The sequence below is a fragment of the Pogoniulus pusillus genome, chromosome 1, assembly GCF_015220805.1.
Source record: "Pogoniulus pusillus isolate bPogPus1 chromosome 1, bPogPus1.pri, whole genome shotgun sequence".
NCBI classification, from domain to species: Eukaryota; Metazoa; Chordata; class Aves; order Piciformes; family Lybiidae; genus Pogoniulus; species Pogoniulus pusillus.
Genome location: NC_087264.1, coordinates 41,915,050 through 41,940,786, shown reverse-complemented (window position 1 = coordinate 41,940,786; position 25,737 = coordinate 41,915,050).

Here is a 25,737-nt window from a genome sequence, read left to right as displayed (position 1 = left end):
TTGGGCTGTTAGGATAGTCACCCAGAACACAAATGACACATTTGGTTTCCCCTTAACAACAGACTTTGAAACTGGGTTCAGTTTATGAAGAAGCTGGGTACAGCTTTGAAATGAATAAAGCACTCACAGGGAAGTTCCTACTGAAGTAGTTTGCATCAATTTGATTTCTAAGACAATTAAGTTAAATGGGTACACGTTTGTATATAGACAAGGCCTCAGAATATGGTAGGGTTAATTTTAGTGTTAGTGCAACCTGGAAAAGAGAGGTCTCCAGAGAGACCTTATTGAAGCCTTCCAGTACCTGAAGAGGGATACAGGAGAGCTGGAGATCAACTTTTTACAAAAGCATGGAGTGACAGAATGAGGAGCAATGGCTTCAGCCTGGAAGAAGCTTGATTTAGATTAGATATGGGAAGAAATTCTTTTCCATGAGGATGGTGAGGCACTGGAACAGGTTTCCCAGAAAAATTGTGGAGGGTCCAACCCTGGAAATGTTCAGTGCCAGATTGGATGAGACCTGGCCTAATAGAAGTTGTTCCTGCCTATGACAGTAGGCTTAGAACTAGATGATCTTTAAGGTCTCTTCCTACCCAAATGAATCTGTGGTTCAAAAAAGTGAACAAAATCTCAAGAAAATGTAAGTTTCTCATTTTTTAACTGACTCTGTTAAATAGTTATCAATGACAGCAGAGAAATGTGTGCCCTCTGCTTTCTAGGTGAGAACCATGAGGGTGTAGTCAGGGATGAGTGCTGGAACCAGTGCTGTTTAATATCTTTGCCAGTGATATGGACCGGAATCAGCTGCACCCTCAGCACATTTTCAGATGACACCAAGCTGTGTGGCACAGTCAACTTGCTAGAGGGCAAGGATGCCATCCAAAGGGACCTGGACAGGCTGGAGAGCTGGGCCCAGGCCAACCTCATGACATTCAACAAGGCCAAGTGTGAGGTCCTGCACCTGGGTTGACGCAATCCCAAGCACAGATACAGGCTGGGTGGTGAATGTCTGGAGAGCAGCCCTGAGGAAAAGGACCTGGGGGTCTGGGTTGATGAAAAGCTCAACATGTGCTGGCAGTGTGTGCACACAGCCCAGACAGCAACTGTGTCCTGGGCTGCATCAAAGGAAGCATGGCCAGCAGGGCAAGGGAGGGGATTCTCCTTTGCTCTTGTCAGACCCCACCTGGAGTACTGTGTGCAGTTCTGGAGCCCTAACACAAGAAGGGCATTGAGCTGTTGGATTGAATCCAGAGGAGGACCGCAAAGATGATCAGAGGGCTGGAGGACAGGCTACAGCATGGAGAAGAGAAGGCTTCGAGACCTAGTAGTAGCCTTCCAGTATCTGAAGGGGGCCTACAGGAGGGCTGGGGAGGGACTATTGACAATGTCTTGTAATGCCTGTACAAGGGGTAATGGGTTTAAACTGGCAGAGAGGAGATTTAAACTAGATGTTAGGAAGAAGTTCTTTACAGTGAGGGTGGAGAAACACTGGAACAAGTTACCCAGGGAGGTTGTGGCAGGTTGTGGCTGTTCCCTCCCTGAAGGTATTCAAGGCCAGGCTGGATGAGGCCTTGAGCTAACCTGTTCCTAGTGGGAAGTGTCCCTGCATATGGTGGGGGGTTGGAACTAGATGATCTTTGAGGTCACTTCCAACCTAACCCATTCTATGATTCTAGTCCAGTTGAGACATAAAAGGTGTCCTCCAAGATGGCCAAGACTTTACTAGCTGGTGGCATACCTGCAGGAGGTACTGTATTTCATTATTCCTGCAAATCTGCTGCATCCTAGGCATGAAAATGGTAACAAAAAAGAAACTAAGTTTGTAAACAGACTTCATATGTGAGCTGTCCAGGTTCCTGAGTGAACTGCATAACTGATCAACTACATTCTTCCTAAGTTAACATCTATTCTGATTTGCTAAGCAGAACCTGAAAGACTAGTATCAGCAGCTTTTACAATGCTACACACAACTGAACTGTAATCATCCCTATTTAAGACTCATCTCTATGGAGCCTACAGGTCCCACCATGTAGTGGGGAAGGCCATTCAAACAGAGGTAATTTGTTGGATGGGCTTCGTAGTCTCTGGGAACGGTGCCACTATACAGAAAAGGAGTGAAGGATTTCACCTTGCAAATGTTAATTACAAACTTGTCTTGAGCACCCAGCAAGTTGCACTCATTCAGGCAAAGTTTTGGTGACCTCAGTCTTGTTTTCCTTTTTTTACAGCTGCTGCTAAGCACTTGAGATGGCTCTGGCTTGTTATCTTTGTGGGGCCAGAGGAACCTGTGCTGTGTGTGTGCGGGCGTGCATGTGTGTGTCTGGCTGCCTGTCATTACAGCGCTAATGGAAATACTGCACGGATCACAACTCTCAATTAGCTCCTCGGGAGATTGCTGTGACAGCCAGTTACTGAACAGCAAGGCCTGAAGGAATGAATTAATTTGTAGTACACGGCAGTTAGAGTCACAGTGTTAGCAATGGAAAGAGACAGCAGTAGACCCTTATTAGGCTTACGTTGTTATTAGGCTTAAGTTGTGTGATTCAAGAAACTCTTACCTGGGGAACAGCTCTTTCTTTCTCTGTCACTCCTCACGAGGGTTAGGAAGGATCCCGGCCCAGGAGTGAATGGGTTTAGAGCTCTTAGTTTGGTCCTTGGAGTCACTGTCTCCCTGAGGCTGTTTGGCAGCCAGCAGTGGGTTTTCATTCAACACAGGCAAGGGCATGCTGCTCCACTCCTGGCTTGAAGCCAGGCCAGAGCCACTTAGTGCTATTCAGGGGAGGTAAGGCTATCTTTCTGTCCTCTTCAAGCAGCAGCTCTCTTCCTTATTAGTTCGGATAACTATATCACAGAGGATATCCTAAGGCTGCTGCACCAGGGGATGCTAGTGTCTTACCTTTGCAGTGCTACTTTTATACACAGGGGAGCAAAATGTAAGATACCAATGTGCAGGCAGTCAATGGAAAGTGTTCCTAGGAAAACTGGAAAACTTCAGAGTGTGAAGTTTCCAAAGCTTCTGCCCACAAACAGCCACGGGTTCCCTGTATCAAGAAGTAACACATTACAGCCAAACCATGCAGTCTCTTATTCTGACATTTGCAAAGCTGCATACAAAGTTAAGTCTTGTCACTTAGCAGTGATGTGATGACCTTTTCTTAAAATTTATTTTTAACATATTGTGTAGAGATGGCTTCTTATTATGCAGAGTGGATTTGTCGCAGTGGGACACCAGCCTTTCTCTTCCCTTGATCAGTCAGGTTGGAGGAGACCTCCAAGATCATCCAGGCCAATCTATCACCCAGCCCTATCCAGTCAACCAGACCATGGCACTAAATGCCTCATCCAGGCTTTTCTTGAACACCTCCAGTGATGGCGATTGCACCACCTCCCTGGGCAGCCCATTCCAATGCCAATCACTCTCTCTGCCAACAACTTCGTCCTAAAACCCAGCCTATACCTCCCCTGACACAACTTGAGACTGTGTCCCCTTGTTCTGTTGCTGGTTGCCTGTGAGAAGAGACCAACCCCCACCTGGCTACAACCTTCCTTCAGGTAGTTGTAGACAGCAATGAGGTCACCCCTGAGCCTCCTCTTCTCTAGGCTAAACAACCCCAGCTCCCTCAGCCTCTCCTCATAGGGTTTGTGTTCCAGGCCCCTCACCAGCTTTGTCGTCCTTCTCTGGACATGCTCCAGCACCTCAACATCTCTCTTGAATTGAGGGGCCCAGAACTGGACACAGCACTCAAGGTGTGGTCTGACCAGTGCTGAGTACAGGGGAAGAATAACCTCCCTTGTCCTACTGGCCACACTGTTCCTGATGCAGGCCAGGATGCCATTGGCTCTCTTGGCCACCTGGGCTCACTGCTGGCTCATCTTCAACTACTAACTACCAGTTCCGCCAGGTCCCTTTCTGTCTGGCCGCTCTCCAGCCACTCTGTCCCCAGCCTGTGGTGCTGCTTGGGGTTGTTGTGGCCAAAGTGTAGAACCCTGCTCTTGGCCTTGTTAAATCTCATCCCATTGGCCTCTGCCCACCTATCCAGCCTGTCTAGGTCCCTCTGCAGGGCTCTCCTCCCCTCCAACAGATCGACACCTGCTCCTAGCTTGGTGTCATCTGCAAACTTACTGATGCTGGACTCAATCCCCTCGTCCAGATCATCAATAAAGATATTGAACAGGATGACCTTGGAGGTCTCTTCCAACCTACTTGATTCTGTTCTATTCTAACCACCTAGTTAGAAAATGAAAGCCAATGAAGTTTTAGGCAGGTTACTTCTGTTAGCTTGGATCTGTTCTCCAGAGTGGTGTGACCGTGCAGACCCGGAATGGTGTAAGGTAAAAGCAGAGGAATGTTCTCTGAGCAATCTTTGCAGAAGAGAAGAAACAACAAAGGAAAGTTTCCTAAGGACGTTTCTTGCAGTGAATTTGGTGCTTGAGAACAGAACTCTGTCCTGTTGTTCTGGCAGCCTGAGGATTATGTTAAGCACCACATAGGAATAAATGGTCTGTGTCTTAAGTTCTTTATGTTCTGGAAAGAAAGATGTTTAGAGTGGTGAGGAAAAGAGAAACAGCTACTGACAATTCAGATCCTAAGGGTTGCTGTTCTCTGTTTATCTGCTGAAAGGAACTGCACCAACAGAGCCTTTTCATGGTCTTTAGCCACCCTGGTCTTTAGGGACAAAGAGAGTTCTGTCTTTTGAAGGAATTTCTGAGGGTCCTTGAGTTTGTGGTCCTTGCATTGTCAACCGAGAAATGAAGCAGTTAACATTACCTTTGTTAACAGAAAGCAGGGAATCAAGCCCAAGCTCCTCTCAGCACTGGTGTCCTCATAACTTGCAAGTTGTGAAAGGATTTTCAGCTCTGGCAGAGCTCCTTCTGTAAGTAGTATCGCCTTGCTGTGTTTTTGTTTTCCTTTGCATTGGATTGCAAACAAGAGCTGTTGTCCGAAGAGTCGATTTTTTCCTTTCTGTGGTCTGTGGCTCTTCCTTGATCTTTGTGTCTGCTGCTTGTGTTAACTGCCTTGTTCCTTGCTACGCATTCTGACCAGTAAGTGGTGCTCCCCTCTTCCCTCCTACAGCTCCGTTCTTTGTGCCGAGCTAAGAAGCACGGTCGTACATTGCTGTTGCTTTCAGATATGTCTCACCCAGATGGTACATCATACTTTGATGTAGATTATTGGTACAATAATGGTATTTCAAATGTGATCCTTAAAGGTGTGTCTTTAGTGACAGAACTTCCCGGCATTGTCCATACTTGGAGATTTTACACACCGCTACAGAGATCCTTGACTAGATTCTTCCAATGAGGGACCCAACTGGAATTTCATGAACAATGTTGAAAGTGGAGAACATTTACATGGCTAACATTGCTCTAAAGAGATTAGAAATCTTTAGAAAATGAGACCTTGGAATACAGCATTTTGGGGATCCACACATCTCATTGCTGTCTTCTTGGCAATTAAAGGAATATGCATCTTTGTGGGCATATCTGATTTGGCTGAGATGTGGGATAGGCCATCTCCTCTGGTCTTTTACAGCCAGGAGCTTTTCAGGAACACAGTTCTACTAAGAATTTTGACAGTCACATTCCAGACTTTCTCTCTCTTGATCACTCTTGTGCCTTTTTTCCTCCCCTGGGTAAAAAATGCTAATCTGTCCTGGTACTTGTGCTGAGTTTGTTCTTCTAGGTGCAAATGATGACAACAGGATCAAGGCAGAAGCAGGTCCTGTCCCTCTTAAGTGATGGTACAATTTTTGAAAGTATCAGATAGCTACCTGAATGATGTTTTGTTACAATGATAAGAGAGTAAAAGGTCTATGAAGAACATGGTGGAAGAAATGGACCAAAAGAAAGAGGCAAAGGAGATGCGAGTACAGAAAGAGAGGAAAAAAGATAAATAAATATTTTTTTTAAAGAGAGGGGAAAAAAGAGAGAAATGTGACTAAAGCAAGAGAAGAGAAAGAGAGATTCTCTCCTGATTAGAATTCATGAACTCCATTCTTACATTAAGTCTATATATGACACCTGGCCTTTAATGTGAAGCTGCCTATGAGCATTAAAAATTAAAAGCAGAAGGTAGGATCCATCCATCTCGGGCAGCGCTGCTCCCCTCCTATCTGAGCTCTGCACAAAGCTATTACACATTGATAAATTATTTTGGGTAATAGCTGAGATATTACATTGTTTCTGAGTGAAGGTAAAATCTCTCCATGACATGGGCATTTATCAGGAGCGCATTTCATCCTATTTATTATGGCTGAGACGAGATCGCAGGCTGCGGGCAGAGCTGGCACATCGTGCTGATCACCTCCCCCATCGCCTCCCTTCCCTCTGTCACTTAGATGATGGGATATTGATGGAGCTCATGACAAGTTAATTATTAACTAAAGATATGCAGTTCACCTTTGCCAGGGGAGGGGGCAAAGAAGAGAGCAATGATAGTTCTTAAAAAATAAATATATCCATTGTATCTGATGATTCTTCTCTCCACCTTCCTCTTCCTTCCACCTGTGGTATTTTACAGCCCCCAAATAAATCAGATAGGTGATTGAATTCTGGTATGGTCTAGAAGACCAGCAGAATTGGAAGAACCTTTAAGAACTTTAGGTCTTGTTAAGATAAAACCTTTCCACAAAAGTTTTTCTCTGTTGGCTTGTCACTGAAAACAAGTGGAGAGAAATTTTCACTGTCCACTGAGTGACAGTGACTCCTCTAACTTTGGAGAGGACCAGAAAGTGGAGGCACAGTATTTTGACTGTGTCCCACAGATTACTGCTTTCTTTTAATTTTTGGTAAGGAAGAGATATATGGCATCCTCTCTTCCTTCCCACAGAGTGCTGGATGTTTCCTGGAAGGCTAGCTGGTTTTGAAAGACAGAGGCGGGAAGGAAGTGGATGCATAGATAATTCTTGCTTGCTTGCTCATCTGAGCTCCTAAGCCACAGAGGATGACTTTGCCAATACATGGAGTACTATTTCCTATTTGCATCCTGGTAGTCTTGGTCACTGAGGGAGACAGCTGCTCTGTGTGAACCTTTGGGTTACAGTGTCAAATGCACTGTCGTATAATAAATAAGAATGCTCAGTTGTTTGGCTGTGGATTGCATAATCCTTCAGTCTCCATCACTCACCTTGCAGTAACACAGCCATCTAGTACTACCTCATGGCTGTGCACTATGTCCCAGATGAACTAGTGTCTTACTTGTTTTGCAGAGAAAATAGCTAAGAGTTCCACTGGGAAGTTTTCCTGTTGGCAGTCTCATCAGAGAGGCTGAAGTATGAATAACCCTCTGACTAATTCTGCAGTTTATTGACTAAACTCTGTTACTTGGTGTAAAACATATCCTCCTCAGTGTTGCTGCACAGGAGCAGAAGGGAAAATGGAGCACTCTTCTTAGAAATCTGATAATTTTGTTCCTTTGAATTAGTACCCTATGGTAGAATTTCAGGAGCAGACATTCTGTTTCATGGATTTTTGTCTTGTCTTATGAAATCTGACAGTTCCAGTTCTGGGCTAATTCTGAAATATCCTTTTGTTAAACTAATATTGGTATGTATTTATTCAAATTGGATACATTTCTTATTCCACAGATTTGAGTATTCTCTTGGAAAATACAGATTTCTACTTGTTGGCCTCAAATTGAGGATGATTAGCCACATTTTAAGCATATGCATTTGAATTCTCAGGTTTAAGTCTTTTGGAGACTATTCTAGATGCTCTTGTGTTGAGGTTGCTATACATAAAGGCAACACTTTCAGCTTTCATTTGCTTCATACACTTTGGCTTTCTGAAATCTCTTGAAAATCTAGCTGCTTGCTGTCAAAGGTATGAGAAGGAGAGATGGGGTTTGGCTCCCAAGTATAGATAAAGTGAGCAGTTTCTGAAGCATGGTGGGTAGATTAGCTGTCTGTACTCCAAGTAAGAAACTGCCCATCGCTGCAGTAAGGCTAATCTCCCTGTCCTTGTCTGGTCATAGTGATCAGTTTGCCCTCTACTTAATATAATAAAATATATAATAAAAATGTATTAACAACTGTGAACCACCCTCATCCCCTTTCCAAAACCCTAGGGACCCTCCAAGGTTAGAGGATATGCAGTATATTCACCTCAAAGAAAATCCACATTCATTATCTTTAGCCTTTTACTGCACACCTTGTCCTTGCCTGTTGCCTCTGTTGCAGCTGCTTTTTACTTCAGACCTTGGTCTGCAGTCCCTGCCTGTACAATGTGGCTGTGTTTACATCAGTGGCAAAGTACTAATGGTGGAATACTTGGTGGTCCCATTTATCTTCCAAAGATACTTTTTTCTGGTGAGTTTTGTGAGAACCACATCGGGCTGTGTGCTTAGAAATACGTGTTCAGGAAGTCTGGGCTCTCATACTGTCTGTGACCCCTTCAAGACAGAGACTGCATCATTGTTTCCAAGAAACCTGCCCACCTGCTGGGTTTGGTCATGGCAAGAATTACTTAAAAAAAAATTACTATACGTGGTCTTTCCTACTAAACACCTCACAGTAATTACTAATTCAAAGAGTGCATTTCACACTATCACAGGTATTGCAGGAAGGAGATCAGTGCTGCCAGGCTGTTCAAATAACACACAGTTCTATAGTAGTATCAGTAAGGAAGCAAGGGAGATGGGGTTGCTCTGCTTGAACTTGACTCACAGAATTCATCAGGTTGGAAAAGACCTTCGAGATCATCAAGTCCAACCTATCACCCAACACCATCTAATCAACTAAACCATGGCACCGAGTGCCACATCCAGGCTCTTTTTAAACACTTCCAGGGATGGTGCCTCCATCAAAGATCATTATGTTTGTAGAACAAGCTTTGAAAGCCATGAGGAACAGGCCAGTATTGAGAGACAGTAGTAGGAATACATTTTGTTGAAGTGCATCCTCTTTTCTGGTGTAATGACGATATACGTGGTTGTACTACCTACTGGCTGCAGAAATAGAAGAGAAACCTGAGTTAAGTTTGTATTAGCTTTACTGGAATTAGCTCAGTTTTTGCTCAGTGTGATTTAACTGAACTGTACCTAGGAAAGTGTATTCAGTGTGGCAGTACAGAGGCCACAGAGCAAACAGTCACGGCAAATCTGGCTTAGCAGAATATGGCTCTTTCCTTAGTAGAATATGTAGCTTTCAACCACTGTTAGGTCCTGTTGTATGTGATGGAGTTTTCACCAAGTGTATGCTTTGTCAGGCAGGCAGCTTCTTTGTTCAGCATGGCCTTATGGCTGGGCTGCCCAGTAAGGGAGGTAATTTGCTGCAGTGATGTGTCATATTTGTGTCATTTGCTAACCCAGTACCTTGCCATTTGCTGTGACTGACAAAAAATGTCTTGAGAAGGTGCAAGGGCTCCACACAGTTAAGGAACAGCAGGGCTGTGGGGTTGCTGAGAATGTAGAAACTGACTCCTTGTGCAAGGACTCAGCTGTTGGTGTCCACAAAAACAAAGATAGGTCTAGATACATCCTTACACCTGCCTTATCCTTTCCAGTTGTGCCAAGCTCCTGGCATTAGTAGCAGCTGAGGTGAAGACTGAACCAGCTAATGATTTGTATGTGGAAATATCTTTTAATTTGGAAAAATACCCCCTTTTCTTTTCATATCTTGGTTCTAGACTAATGACAACAACATCAGCTCCTGGCTTGTTCGTTCACGTACTTTATTCCTCACTATTCTCAGGAATTTGCTCTTCCAAGTCTTTCTCACTGATAAGGGAACGTGGTAGAAACCTAGCGGATCTATCTCCTATGGTACTCTATATGCTGATGTACAAGCTGACTTCATCCTTCAAATCTTTCCTTGTGATCCACTTCAGTATTTTGCTTTTGAGAAAAAACCTGGGGTTTGGTGTCAGTAAGATAGTATTTATTTGTCTCACTTTTTTTTAATTAAAAACACATTTTAAATGAGTTTGTATTAAAACCACCTACTTTTGCTTGTGGTGAGTCTGTCACTGTGTGTCACCTCCTTCTTTCTGCCACTTGTTTCCGTTTAGCCTGTTGTGTCTTACCCGAGTCTTCATATAGATTTAGGTGGTAAATTGAACAGTGAGACCTTGAGCCTGCGGAAGGTGTGGTGGCTTCTGGTGGGACCCTAAAATAAATCATTCCTAGTCATAACCTCCTGTGCTCTAGGCCGTGCATGTTCCTGCTTTGCAAAGATGGTGAGCACACACACACAAATGCTGGAAGCCATGACATACCACTGTGCTTCTTCTGTGTACATGCAAGCATCACACACACCCATATTCCCCTCACCATAGCATAAATGGTGGATCATGTTCCATATCCTCCCAGGTCAACCCTGAGAAATAGTTTAAGCAGCTCAGAGAAACAGACAGCAGCTTAAAGAGTTAACCCTACAGTAATTGGAAGGTGGTGGTGGGGAATAGTGTAATGGAGAGGTGAAGAGTTTCCATAAACCCATTGCTTCGGCTCAGAGAACCTGCTAAGGGGCAGTGGTCAGAGAGAAACAGAAGGAGAGAGAGAGATATCAAGTGTAGTAATCAGAATGAAAAATGGAGCTCCGGTTACTTTAAACAAGAGCTAATTTATCACGAGAACGAGTGGATAAGTAGCTGAGTTTCAGGCGTTCAGTAAGTTCCCCGTTCTGCTCCAAAAATTATTCCACCCCTGTCTCCATGCTCCCATAAATCATCCTCTTCTTCACTTCTGCTCCGATTACCAATTACTCCTGCCTACGACACGCTTTCCCCTGCCCGACACAATCTGATGGGGCCCTGCCTTTTAATTTTACAAATGCTTTTTTCTTCCTGCTTCTCAGCTCCCTGCCCCTACTCCTCCTCTCCCCAGTTTCTGCTGTATCTTTATTTCCCCTTTCCCTCCTCAGCTACCTTTTAAATTTTTTTTTAATTTGAAGAAAGGGAGGACAGTAATGTTTTCTGGCACCTCCCCCCATGAGGTTGACTGAGCTGAAGGAGAGGAATAGAAATTAATTATTTTCTCCAATCTGAACTCTCTTTGGGTTTGTGAGTCCTCTCCCTAAGCACATGACAAATTCTAAATCCAGTACAGCTGTATCAAAGGTGAAAGTCTTGTTCTTGAAAGGATTTGTTGCTTTTTATTGAGTCTTTGAAGAAAAACATTTTTTCCCCTTTTCCTCCCTTTTTCTTTATTGTATAGAGCACATTTTGTAGTATAGAGGTATTTTGTGAGCTTCACAGCTGCAGGCAGGAGAATTTTAATTTTTATTATAGCATGTTATTTTTCTGCATATGCTTCACCACTGCTAATATTTGCACTGGACTAGTTCTAGCTGGCTGTCATACAAATAGGGAGGTGTTGACCTGAACCCAAACCCTGATTATTTAGACTAGATCCAGACAAGAAACTTTTGTGGGCTTCATTGATTCTGTACATGAAATCAATTTAAACCCAGCTTGTACTAATAAGCAAATAACTATTTTAGAAGAATGTATTGAATTTGTTGATATAGTTTTGCCTTTTGAATATAAACCCCATTGATACTGCTTATGGATAGTGTTCCAGTGTACTGCAAATCATAGAACTGTCAGGGCTGGAAGGGACCAACCCCTCTGCCATGGGCAGGAACATCTCGCCCTAGATCAGGTTAAATTTGGTGCACTATTCAGATGCTGGATGGATATGCACATGGATTACATCTATAACAGATTTCAAACCACAAAGAACTGGCATGAAGTCATGCATTGTTTTGCTTATATATATTGTTTCACAACATAAATTATTGCTGAATGCTTGCACAAGCTACAGTTGGAGCATTTGAAATCAATGTATGTCAGGTTTATTAGTTCAGCATAGATGCAACAGATCTGTTTGATTTCAGTTGGATACTTCATTAATTGATGCTTAAATAGCCTGTGGGAAATAAAAAAGGTGGTTGAAGGCTAATTTACACAAATCCTAAAGATGCTGGCAAGTCCTAAGTTGAAAGAGCTATGCCAATTGAGGAGAGATGGTTACACAGGTCATCAGGCTAGCCTAATATACCCAGAGCTGTAAGACATTCAGCCAAATTGCCACAAGGTTTTCTGAATTTGAAAAGACAAAACTCCCTTGCCCTGCTGGGATCAGGGTAGGCAAAGTGACAGCTCTTCCTGCTATGCTGCAGAGAAAGTGGCTGTCCATAGATGATTTTTGTGCAGGATAATGGATGGAAGAGATGGATTACCGAGTGATAAATCACACAAAGGAATTGGCCGGTGCCAGAACCCATGAGCTAGGAGGTAGCTGGCATGTTCTGCAGTGGGTATTGCCATCTCCAGCTGAGGAGCAGTAGTCTTTATCCATAACCAGTAAAACAAAGCAGTAGTTATAGTGCAGCTTTTTGACATAAGGACTTTACAGCAAAACAAGGATGGCAAGGGAACATTTCAGCTCATGTTTATCCAGCATTTTACCTTTACTTCTCTTTGGGGAAAAAGTAGAGGAATTCCTCTGGGTTCTCATCCTCATTTTGTCTTTATTCTCATTCTTTAAAGCCTTCACTGTCATTTTTTGATCAAGGTGTATCACAGGCATCTTTCAATAAAGAAATAGGACGAAGCTAACTGAGCATGACTCAAGTCATTCCTATCCCACGTGATTCATATGCACTCCTTCCAGCCTGTCAAGCAAAGAGTGGTTGCTGGTGCTTGCTATAACTCAGTAATTGATACCACTGCTCCACATCACCCGAAGGACCAGTGATACTCTGAGCTTAGTGTACTCCAGGCTGGGCAGTTCATGAGCAAGAGGGAGTTACTTGAAGATGGTGGAAATTTGGCTTCATCCTACAGCATCTTCTTGTGGGCCAAAAGACAGGATTAGGTTGGGCATTGTTAAGTGCCTCTACTGAGCGGCGCACTCTAGATTGGAAATCTTTTTCCATGAAGAGCAATACAGGGCAATTCTTACTTCTGCTATTGACTGTGCTCATGAAAGTGGAGCCTAAAAGGAAAGCCATGCTTCTGACAGTGACAAAAGGCTGCTGGTTCAAGTTGAGACTTGTCAGTGTGTTTTGTTTGCTTGTTAATGATAGCAACAACATCAGGAATAATTTCTTATGGAGAAAGTGCTATAAAGAAGGATACCATGTTTTCATTTGTCCTGCAGTAAGCTAACATCCCAGGGAAAACTGTACTAAACTGAATTATTCCTGACATGGGGTATCCCAGTCCCTACTGCCTGTGTAGGTGTAAAGTTGATGATGGTGATCTTTTTTGTTTTTATGGAGCTGTGGAGGAAAGTTGCTGGCAAAGAATCATAAAGGGAAGCTACACGAATGGTGCTTGTGCAAAGTGTTTCCAACAGGCTATATTTCCTGAAAAGTGCAGCAAAAGCAGAGCTTGTGCAGTTCTCTAGGAGTCTGAGGAGGGACTAAGAACCCCCAGAGAGCAAGTCTTTGAACTCTTTTTCTCAGGAGGGCACTAGTCCATGAGCAAACAATGTACCAAGAAGTTTTGGATATAATCTGTAAAGCATTGTGTGACCTTAGACTACTTTAGTAATTGCAGGTGGATACTGTTGTTTTTCATTAATGTGAAGGATTTGATTGAACCTTAGCAAACTCATATGGAACTAGCCCATAACTTGTAGGGCAGCTGCAATTCACTCTGTACCCAGGCATAAGTGGTGTCCTTCAGGGATCAGTGCTGGGCCCCATCCTCTTTAACATCTTCATAGATGATCTGGATGAGGGCATGGAGTCAGTCATCAGCAAGTTTGCAGATGACACTAAGCTGGGGGCAGATGTGGCTGGGTTGGAGGGCAGAAGGGTTCTGCAGCGGGACCATGACCACCTGGACAGATGGGCAGAGTCCAATGGGATAGGGTTCAATAGCTCCAAGTGCAGGGTGCTGCACTTTGGCCACAACAACCCCATGCAGAGATACAGGCTGGGGTCGGAGTGGCTGGAGAGCAGCCAGACAGAGAGGGATCTGGGGGTGCTGATTGATACCCGCCTGAACATGAGCCAGCAGTGTGCCCAGGTGGCCAAGAGAGCCAGTGGCATCCTGGCCTGCATCAGGAATGGTGTGGTCAGCAGGAACAGGGAGGTCATTGTGCCCCTGTACTCTGCACTGGTTAGACCACACCTTGAGTACTGTGTTCAGTTCTGGGCCCCCCAGTTTAGGAGGGACATTGAGATGCTTGAGCGTGTCCAGAGAAGGGCAACGAGGCTGGTGAGAGGCCTCGAGCACAAGCCCTACGAGGAGAGGCTGAGGGAGCTGGGGTTGTTTAGCCTGGAGAAGAGGAGGCTCAGGGGTGACCTTATTGCTGTCTACAACTACCTGAGGGGTGGTTGTGGCTAGGAGGAGGTTGCTGTCTTCTCTCAGGTGGCCAGCACCAGAACGAGAGGACACAGCCTCAGGCTGTGCCAGGGGAAATTTAGGCTCGAGGTGAGGAGAAAGTTCTTCACTGAGAGAGTCATTGGACACTGGAATGGGCTGCCCGGGGAGGTGGTGGAGTCGCCGTCCCTGGAGCTGTTCAAGGCAAGGTTGGACGTGGCACTTGGTGCCATGGTCTAGCCTTGAGCTCTGTGGTAAAGGGTTGGACTTGATGATCTGTGAGGTTTCTTCCAACCCTGATAATACTGTGATACTGTGTGATACTGTGATAAGGGCTGGCACATGACATGCCAGCAGTCTGGTGACTCAGTCTCTTTTAGGTAAAGATCCTTGAAGCTTGACCTATATATTTTGAACATAATTTTTGAAAGGTAGTTCAATAGTAGATTAATCTTCCAGATGGCTCCTCCCAAGGACCTGGCGTATATCAAACATTGACATGACAGATCCACTACCTTGCTGTGCTGTCTCATTGTGGAAAAACTCTGTGTGACTGATTTGATGTTCGAAGTTTTCCCTAGAAATACCTGCTCCACAGCAGCCTCATTCAAGAGAAATTACCTTAGTTTGCATTGAATCAAGCTTGTTTTTCAAGTTACATCTTTGTAACAGACTCTGCTGTCTCCACTGTTTTGTGGGCATATAAAATTTGACAGAGAAAGAACTGTTAGAAGTTTTGTTGTTGTTTTCAGAATTTGCCTGCTAGAAACCACCGTTTTTTCCCTGGAAAAGCACTGCAGTAGGTAAACATGCCGGCTCTGTTTCCAAGTGGAAGCAAACAATTATGTTGAGTGGTCTGAAACTTGACAGAGTTGTGTAAGACTACAAGCAGAGATCTCTGAGTTTGCCTGGACTGCCTTCCAACCCCACCTCACCTTCTTTTGAACCTGTTAGGTGGCTTCCCTGCCTCCCCTCCAGGGAGCAAGGGCCATGTGTTCTCTTTACTACATCTCACCTCTATGAGACACCATCCATTTCCCTCTTCAGGCAGTACTGACTCTGCTAGTTGGCAGCAAAAACACATCTAAGAGCTTCAGTGGAGGAATGGATATGGTGGTGTTAGGCCAATGGTTTGATCTGATTATCTTAGAGGTCTTTTCTAATCAACAAAAAAAAAAAACACAAAACAACCATGATTGTAGGAGCAGAGGAGCAGTGGCAATCAGTGCTTCTCCCTACTGCTTGTTCTCTGTACTGTCTGTGAGAGTGCTTTTCTCAGGAGTCTGGAGAGACGTTTGTCTCTCCCTTCCCAGCTGGGTGTGTTCGTACACCAGGAGCAGGGCTGGGAGCTCCCTGTTTGTTCCATAGAAGAATGGTGGGCCTTGCTTAGGTGACCAGCTGTTTGTGATAACATCACTGTGAGAAAGGACCTTTCCCACATCAAGATATCTCCAGGCTATACTAATGCTACCTGCCACATCCAGTGTGTCTTGTAAACAAATCTCAGTGAGGAAGGTTATCATGGAGCTCTTTAACCAATCCCCTCACATGTCCATCACACCAAAGAAATCAATTAGGCTGTACTGCCTGCTTGCCTAAACCTCGCTTAGGAGAGAAAGGAGATGGCAGGTGTAGGGACGCACTGGGAGAGAGGGATAGGGGTGTGTTTCAAAATCTCTGCTTAGAAAAAGTCTCTAGTATGCTTCTTAGTCTTGAGGTTTTTCAGTGACAGGAACATTAGTGTAAAGGAATAGGACTAAACACTTGAGCTGCCTAGACCACTCTGTCTGAATGACTCATCTGATGTGTTCAATCTCTTCCTATTCCAGAGCTTGTTTAGCTATTACTTAACTAACAGACATCGAATTTCCCAAATAACGTTGCATACTTCTTAATTTTCTGCAATGAATTTATTTAAAGAAGCAAATTTTACTGCCTTGCAGGAGGAAATGGAGTTTTTGTGTGTTCTGAGGAGAGACAGGATGCCTGCTTGCACAAAGCTTCAACAGAAGGGCAGTGAGGCAGAAAGAGACTGCTGGATTTCAGAACTAACATTCTATTTTACTAAAATTTTTCACTTATGTTCTGGAAGTTGACTATGGCATTTCGTACTCCTGTGACTTGACAAGTACAAGTGTAACACTGACCTTTCTAGAGTCTTAGAGTAGCTGAGTTTAACTCTGCTCTGAAAAGTGATGACAGTCTACTTTTCACTAACAGAGTACTGGGCTGCCCCAGATAGGGGGAAAATGGAAAAACATTTCTCATAACTGTCTTTGAATACGTTACTTTCTTGTTAGCAGTTGAGTTAACTTTGCCTCTGGAATCAAAAGGCATTTGTGATCTTTTACTTTGCAGTCTGACTGAGGCAGCAGGGCCATAGGGAAGGCTGCAGGATTCTGCTCCTCCCTTAACCAAGTGGATGGGTCCCATCTGTAACTTCTCCAAAGATACATAGGGCACTCTAGCATTGTGCCTGTATCATCAGTCAGGGCCAGACAGTGTTTAAGCAGCAGAGTATTGCTTACTGACAATGCACAAGGAATTAGAATATAGTGTTTTTTGTGAGACCTGGGTGAGTTTACTCATGACAAGTTATCATATGATAGCCTTATAAAAGCAAGCACATTATGTTTGGAGTCATTCACATGAGCGTTCACATCTTACCCTATGGTTTCAGCCACCATTTCATTTATGGAGGTGCAGGAGAGATAAAGAGGTGTGTGCTTTACATTGCAGTATGAACATGTATACATGCACCAATGGCCAAAAGTTTTCAACAGAAGCCATTTTTGTGCTGCACCAGAACCCAGCTATATTGACCTTAGGAGTCCTACAGGGTTCATCTATTTCTTCTGCAGAAAAAGCCTTCAAGGTTTATGGCAATAGGTTTTCAACTTCTGATTGAGTAAGCTTTTGAGCCTGTTTTGCTTTCAGGGAAGTAGTTGGTGTTTCCAGGAGCCCAGTACTCGTCTTAATTGGAGCACAGCTAGATTTGGGAGTAGCCTGTTTCTTTTTGTGTGTGCTTACAAAGAAGGACGCTCTGTGTGTTTTGTTTGGGGTTTTTAATTTGTTTGGTTTTTAAATTCTTCTTTATGGACATGCCTGGATTTTTATAATAGTACACATCCTGTAAATTAACAGATAAACACTTATTGCAATTATGTTAAATACTCCCTCTGATTCACGGTACGAACATGTACTGCTCCAGTTTATCCACTGTCTACCAACTCAGCTTGCTTTCTTTGACTCTCTCTTGCTGTGCAAGCAACAAGCAACATTTTTATTGCCATTAAATGCCCCTCCCTCTAAGTGACAGAATTCTATCTTAGAATCATAGAATCAACCAGGTTGGAAGAGACGTCCAAGATCATCCAGTCCAACCTGTCACCCAGCCCTATCCAGTCAACTAGACCATGGCACTAAGTGCCTCATCCAGTCTTTTCTTGAGCACTTCCAGGGGAGGTGTTCACAGTCTTTAATTCCAGGCACTAACCAAGGCACTTTTGAGAAATTCCTTTTTATATTAGTGCAAAACAAGAAGAGACTGGATTTAAAAATGGAAGACTACAAAGACTGGTTATATTGCTGAGATGCCAAGGAGTGTGTAAGACCATATAGTTGTAGTAAAGAGACCACTGCATATCACCTCTGCTCTTCCCAGCAAGGGGACAGAATTACCTACCTTTCTGCCATAAACTATATACTATTAGCAGGCAAGAGGGATTTTTCATTCGCCTCTGTAGTAGGTTTGTACTCTTCTAAGAAAATGACCTGCACAAGAGTAAAATAAAGGTGGGATAAAATGCAATGAGATAGCTGCCTGTGATAACTGTTAGAAAATCATTAGATAAGGTGCCACATGCTGATTAACAGAGGAGTCATAAGGGTGACCGAAGGCTGGGACAGCAACAGGTTGTGCTGAAAGTCGGAAGTGTTATGCTGGAGGGACTCTTCTCAGGACCAGTGATGGCCTTGCCCAAATGATCAGCATGGTGCTGATGAAAGGTGCAAAGCTTGGAGGCATTTTCAGCATAGGGATGCTCCCATTACAGAAATGTACAATCGTCTGAGAGCCTGTTACAACCACACCTGAAACAGCACATAAAATTCCTATCACCAGTATGCCAGAACATGAAGTGAAGAGTGAACATGAAGTGGAAGAGAGCACTGAAAGGATGGCCAATGATACAGAGAATCTGTTTTACAGAATATTAAGAGCTTTACTGGTTCAGTCAGGCAAAATGACGAAAGAGGGGATATGATTTCTGTCTATAAATACATCAAACTGCAAAACCCTCAAGAGACAGAACAGCTATTTAAGCTTAAGGACAATGTTGGCACAAGAACAAATGGGTATAAACTGGCTGAGAATAAATTAGTCTGGAAATTAAGTGAAGGTTTCTAACCATCAGAAAGAAAAGTGAGATTCTGTAATGTTCTTCCAAGGGAAAAGAAACAGAATGGGAATGATCTTTCATGAAAGGGCTTCTGTGATGGTGCTGGTAACAGGAAGAGAGTGGACTGCATGACCAAGGAGTCTTTCCAGCATGTGCTCTTACCCCACTCTCCTTCCTTCACCCTATACCATGCCCCTTGTCTTTCTTGGTACTCTGAGCTCCACTTGCTCCTGCTCTGAAGGCACTAAGGACCCCTTATCAGAATTCTGCATTACAATAGGTTGTTTTTAATCCTCCCCATATCTCTCTTATTTTTTTCCTTGCCAAGCTTGCTGGGCTGTAATGTTTCCCTTCGTGTAATCCATCACAGACACAATGTCGCTTGTGCAAATTAAAATGCACCTCAGAATAATAAAAAAGGGCTTTTTTTTTCTCCCCCTTCCTTCCCAGCAGCAGTTCCTCAACACAAACCATTTGTCTCTGGGAATAAATTCAAGGATGTTAACCCTGTGTGTGCTCCTGTGGGGTACACAGCACCTCCTGTGGGAACAGTACATAATGGAAACTTATTTAGTGGAGCCTGCCTTGCTTTGTGGACCGTGGAGACATCTGAAACTGTAACCCACTTCTTTCCTTGCAAACACATTGGTGATAGGGCATGGTGCAGAAAACTAAGGGTCCTCCATGTCTGTGCAAAGAGGTGCAAGGAGAACTACATAGCAAGCCATGTGGTGCTCCACAGAACTTAAACAAATGGTCTGAGCATTGTACATTGGAACCTTTAGAAAGAACCACTGGAAACTGTTAGAGTGATTAAAAAAGTCACCAGGCTATCCCATACTGCTCTACAGTTCTGGGGGCTATAATTGGCCTGTGGGTTAAGCACTGGTCACTTGTGATTTAGAAATAAAGCTACAACGAACTGCTGCTGAAGGAATTCCATCCTTGCTGAGAGACAGTGCACGTAAAAGATTAAGTCAAGGACAGGATTTTATTTCTTTGTTCTTTTATTTGCAGGGAGGGTGTGAATTTCCCCTCAGTGGCATATAAATTCTGTGAAGTTAAATATGCATTTTTAAAAACCCCTTTTATGTGACAAGAAAGGTCCAAAATTGGACTGAGAGGTAGGCAGGAATTAGGATCTGCATGTTTGACCATAGAGAGGATGGGGCATTGTATAGCCATCTAGGCTGAGAATAGCAGTGGGGATGATAGACAAAGAATGAGTGCATTCCCTGTGGAAGAGCACTGATGGGTAAAAGATGCTTCTATGAGGTCATTACTGAGAGGTATCTTTATAGTTTATGGTATAGACTTTTGACTTATGACTTAGGCTTTTATATGTCTTAGATTTTGCTTAGACAGAGCTGGATGATTTTTCTTACTTCACCAAACTACTCTTTCACTCAAGAGTTTGACTCCCATGACAGATGTTGTTTTATTTACTATCACAGTGAAGGTCTCAGTGGGTCACCTCATGTTATGACAGGACCAGTATTCCTTACTCTCCAGCTCCTCCCTTTTCCCCCCTTTTCCAGTTCAGGAACAAGCTAAGCTCTTCAGTGTGTCCTTATGTGGATGTAATGTTATCATTATTAGTGCAGTAACACTTACATGACTTTGATGTCAGGCATGGGGCTTGAATCATCTACTTTACTTGGGGAGAAAGTATGTCCCAAGAGAGAAGCTCAATTAAGCCAAACAGGAGGCAGAAAGGACAGCTGATGCATGAGGTCAGGGGGGGTAAGGCCAAGTCCAGCATGAAAAAAAGCAATCCAAAGCTTAAAATCCATGGCAGAGGAGATATATTCCTTGTTCTTAATCCTCATTTGAAATAACAAAGCCAGAGGTGGTTAGACAAATGAGCAGTGGGGAAATGCACAGGCATACTGAGTATCACCAGCTAGATTGCCAGAGGAAGTTCTTCTCTCTTTGGGCAGGCCACATTTTCCTCTCACTGAGTAAAATGACCTCAGCTATTTTACTATGCTGTAGAGACTGGGTAGGTGGCTGGAATTCACACTGTAGAGCAGCTAATTCTGTTTCTGTAACATGCTTTGTCTCAGCAGTAAAGCTGCTCTCTTCTTCCTATTCTTCGAGGGTCCCAAACAAATGACATAAAATCCCGTGAGATTGTTCCTTTTAAATCTATTTTTTTTAACCAATTCTCACTGTGAATCTTGCTGTTTCCAAACTTCACCTTTGTCATCTGAAAAGAATAATTCCAAGTTTCATCTCTGCTCAAAATTTTTGGCGCCAAAGAAATAGTGCTGTTTTCTTACAGTGTCATTGTCTTCCTTAATCTCCCTATTCTAATGCAAATCTTCAAAGACCAATCAATTTTCTGGTAAACTTTCTATTTTCAGTAGATGCAGAGAAGGTTTTAATTCCTTCAAGCCTCCTTTCCAGACAAAAGAAGGCTTAAGTGATCACACACTGTTGGTGTGTTACTGTCTTTGTATTTTTTTTTTCCACTCATTTCTCACAGTAAGTTTTGAATTGAACCTCTCATCCCCAAATTAATTTACCTGAAAGAGATGCAGAGGTCTTAAATATACTAGCTTCCAACAATTTCCCTGGTCGGAGAAGGCAGTTTTTCAGGTTCTCAACCCCTTCTTAGACAAAAGAGAGTCCCGTGGAAAACTCTGATTGGAGTTCACCTGTTGTTACGTGCAGCACAGTAATTTCAGCAGAAGACACGGGAAGCTGGGATTCATTTATCCCACTGTTCACAAAGCTATTTTTAATGGACTCCGTAGGTGCTTTCAGGATTCCCCAGGCATCCTCAATTCTACCGGGTTTGTCAGTTTTCATGTGCCTTTCTGTTTGCTCCTTTAAGGCTGTATTCTCATTTTCTGTTGCATTTTGTCACATTTCCACTGAATTCTCGCACATTTCCCCTTTTGCTTGTGTTCTTGAGCATAGGATGTCTATTGCAAAGCAATTCCTTATGTTTAAGTTTCTGGTCCACAGCCACACCTCACAGCAGGAGGGAAAGTAACCAGCAGTCTTCAGAGACAAAAGCAGGCAAGCCCAAGCTGGCACTGCAGAGCCTTCTTGATTAAGCAGGCCTTACAGAGTTGTCTGCAGTGAGATGAGGAGGATGCCTCAGTAGTTTATGGGCAGTCAGGTGGTTAAATATGTTGTAGAGGTTATAGATCATCTTGAAGGAGAGTATTTGCAAAACAAAGGGTTTGTGAGCAGTGTAGGAAGCTTGTGTTTAGATCCTCGCTGTGTTTGACCTTGGAAGCTCACTTCCTTTAGAGTGTCTCTATTTCTCCAGATGCAAGCTAAGGGCAGTAACAGCTCTCCGTGCCTCTTGCCATCAGTGGAGGAAGATGAGATGTGGTTGTTAAGGGAAGAATCATCAAATATTGTTACTGTTCTGTTAAAGAGACCTGAAGTTTAACGGGAATGACTTTCACTGGAGTTCATCAGGAATAAGCTTCCAGCACTACCTAATATTGAGAGGAATGGCCCTGTCAGGCCAGTAGTGCTTAAAAGTCCTTCCTGGCTACTGGCACATAGGTTCAGAGTGTCATGCTTTCTGCTTGATTCAGGGTGGGAAGAGGGCCGACTCTGGGCATGGAAGGAGACAACAGGGAGCTGGTAAAAGCAAAATAAGGCAAGACACCTCATTTCACTCTTAGTTCTATGCTGCCCATTAATCTTTCTCACAATTCCAGCTTTGGACTGCAATGAAGGCAGGAGGGCAGTTGCATTTAGCAGAACACTAATTCATTGGACCTGCTCCTCACAAAACCTGACAGAGGTGATGGCTCTTGCAGCCCTGCCTTCACTGGCTACTGTTGTTGCCCTATCGCCACCTCCTATGAAGATGAGGCAAGCCTGAGGAAGGGATTTTTATGCTTACCTGCAGGATGACAAAGCTTTCTGTGGAGTTTGAATCTGGGGAGCAAACAGTGAAGGGTATTAGATACTGTGATCCTCACCTTCTGGGCTGTTTTTTCCTTTCTGTGTTAGGGCAGTGTCCCGCAGCACGGTTCAGTAGCTAATAGGGCAGAGTGGGAAGAAGTCCATGATCACCTAGAGCTCTCCAATCCACATCCTCTTGCAGCTCTTCTGCACTGGCATCCTGCACTGACCTGAACCTGTCTATTGAATTCAATGCACTGTGGAGCAACAGAAGCTCTTAGCTAACTGGAGAGAAATTACTACACCTTTGTCCCCTGCCCTCTTCTGCAGGAACCCAGGAAAGATGAATAGATCTGTTGATTCAGAGCAGAAGTAACTTGATAGTTGTGCGCGTCTCTGGAAAGCGGCTGCACTGCCCTGTGTCCACATCTTCTTATGTGCTGGCTTCATTGCTCTGACAGCATGAAAGATGTTTGGTTTTGCTTCTAATGTTGTTATCATCTATCATCCTCTTGTAAAGCCAGAACCCACTGCTCACTCACCCTCCCTCTATGCTGTGTTTTCTTCTCCCCTTCTACTCCTGCCCTGCTAGGGAAACAGCTTGTATGCCAGAAACAAGCTGTCTTTCTCTAGATACTAGAAAAGACAGCATTTTTTCTGCTTCCTGATGCAACTGTTGTGACCAATGGTGGTTGCAGCTCTTGGACTTTGGACAAACAACTCCAGCTATTAGAGTGGAGAGCTGTCTTGACAGCTGATTTTTTTATTCCACAGAGATGGTAGCTAGTTCTGAATCAGGTGAATTCTACAACTGGTGCCTACAGAGGACATAAGCTGGAGAGGATATAATGCTAGAGACAGAAAAAGGGGTGCAGTGTGCACAATCCCCACGCTTCAGCTCAGTGCAAGTTCCTCAAAGCTTGAGGCTACAATGTGCCTCTGTCAGAGGTGTGGAGTACATGGATCTAGAACACAAGTAAAAAAACGTTCTGACATCTTCTGCCTTGCATCCATGTCCTAGAATAATCCACAAGCAGGGTGCTAGCCACAGAGCAGTGGTCCCCCAGTTTCTGTGGACAAGCTGAAATAACTCAAAGGCAAGCAAAAATAGTTCTTGGGACTTGGAGATGGCAGGATGAAGAAAACAGACTTAGCATTCACTCCTCTCCACTTGTGACAATTTCAGGTAAGAACTTGAAGTTTGCACAAATGTAGTTTGGAGCTGGAATTGTGCAGCACACTGCTGTCATTTGTGGTGTAATCATGAACTGTGACAAAGGATTTGCCTTTCCTCCCTTCCCTGTCTCACTCTTGGTTCAGCAGTACTGATGAATCTCATCTCCAGAAACCTGTGAGCATTGTACTGTGTGTGTAGAAATACTTTGTACACCCTCCAGGTGTCTTTGATGTGACCTGAGCCTCAAACCCTGAGCTCAGAAACAAGGCCTCTCTATGTTCGAAAAGCCTTCAAGGGTAAAGGCGAATCCAGCACCAAGCAACTGTTGAACCCAGCTGAACTCTATTGAAAACAACCAGCAGTACCAAAGCAGGAAAGTGGTCTTCTTCAGTTCTTTCCTTATCACACATAGTCAAAAGGAGTTAGACAAGATTGGAGGAGTGAAGGAAAAAAGAAGACTGAGGTGACGGAAAGGAGAGAGAACTGTCACCACCCCAGGCTCCAGTACTGTGCAGTGTAGTCTCAAATCTGGTCTTCCTAGATGGTGGAGAGCCAGCCTGGCCTGGCTGACTTTGCCTCTTTTATAGTATCTGGTCCCTTGGGGTTCTCCCCTTGGGCGGAGTTTGCAGCGCATGTGTGCTTGGAAGGTTCCTGAAATAGATCTGAGGGGTATAGGGTGTCTCAGGGCTCAGCTTATTCCCTGCTGTCATGACCTTCACACAACCTTTCTGTACATGCATGTGGCCTCTGTCCTAGAGCAGGGCAGTTGCCCTTGCAAAAACAGTGTGTTTAAGGTGTGCTCTTTAGGTCAAGGCTAGGAGGGTCTTCTCAGCCCACTTGGAAAGTCAGGCCATAATGGTAAGAAAGCTTGCACAAGGGCCAGCTTCATGAAGCATTTAATAATGTGAGCTCCTTTTTTGGGGGGGGTAGCACTGGGGAGGGTCTAGTGTCCTCTTAGTAGTTTAGAAGTGCGTGCATTAAGAACCTGCAGGTGAGTTGATGGCACCATCTCTGATTTCAAGCTCATGGATCAGGCTGGCTCCATGCTATTAGGAATTTTCTAGAAAAGCAAAAGTTACACTTGGCTGACTGGCATATCTGGACAGTCCTTCTCATATCAACTCTACATAACTCTACATGGCGTGCCAGTCTGGAGTGCAGCACTGAGACCTGTTGCTTTAAACCACCTCAGTTGCACAGCACTAGCTTTGGTCTTGTTAGACTCAGAAGGATTTTGCTAAGTATTGGACTCCAGGCAGAAGTTTGTTTTGTCTTCGCAACAGGAGGCTGTGAGAAGAGAGAAACTATTGGCAACAATTTGGTACAGGAAGCAGATGTGAGTGATGTGGCCAAGGTGGTGTTAGGAGAAGAGACTAAGAGAAGGTGATAAGGTAGAAGGCTTAAGAGTTGACTAGGAAGAGAAGCAAGAGGTGTAGGCAGTAAAGCTGCTGTCAGTGAATGGATCAAAGCAATCTAAATAAGCAGTGCTTCATTACTTTTCTACTCCCAGCACTGAGAAAATGTAAGACATCCACACCCGCACCACTCTCCTTCTCTCACTGCTCTGGCTACTTAAAAGCACAGGGAATGATGTTAATGACTATCGTTCACAGTACTTTAATTCATCTGCCAGGAAAAAGGGCTGCATTTGCCAGAGAAGTTCAGCTGTAGTTGGCACTACTCACTCCAGATGGGGCCTTGCCTTCATGGCTTACATAGAGCCCATCAGTACCTGGCAACCATTCCTGTACAGTCACAGGTAGCCCGGTGCAGGGAGTTGTGCTGTGACCTCACCAGACACTGGCTGTGGGCATTGCAGGGCTGCCACCACCAGCCTCGCAGAGCTGGCGCAAGAACTGTGGTGATGTTTCCTTGGTGACTCTCAGGGCCTATGTGTAATGTGTCTTCTCCTTTGTGACATGCTAAATGAATCCTTGCATTACTTGTCTCTGCATTGCTAGTTGCCAGTGTCAGCTCATGAGCCACTAGGGTAGATGTGGACCCCTGTTTGAG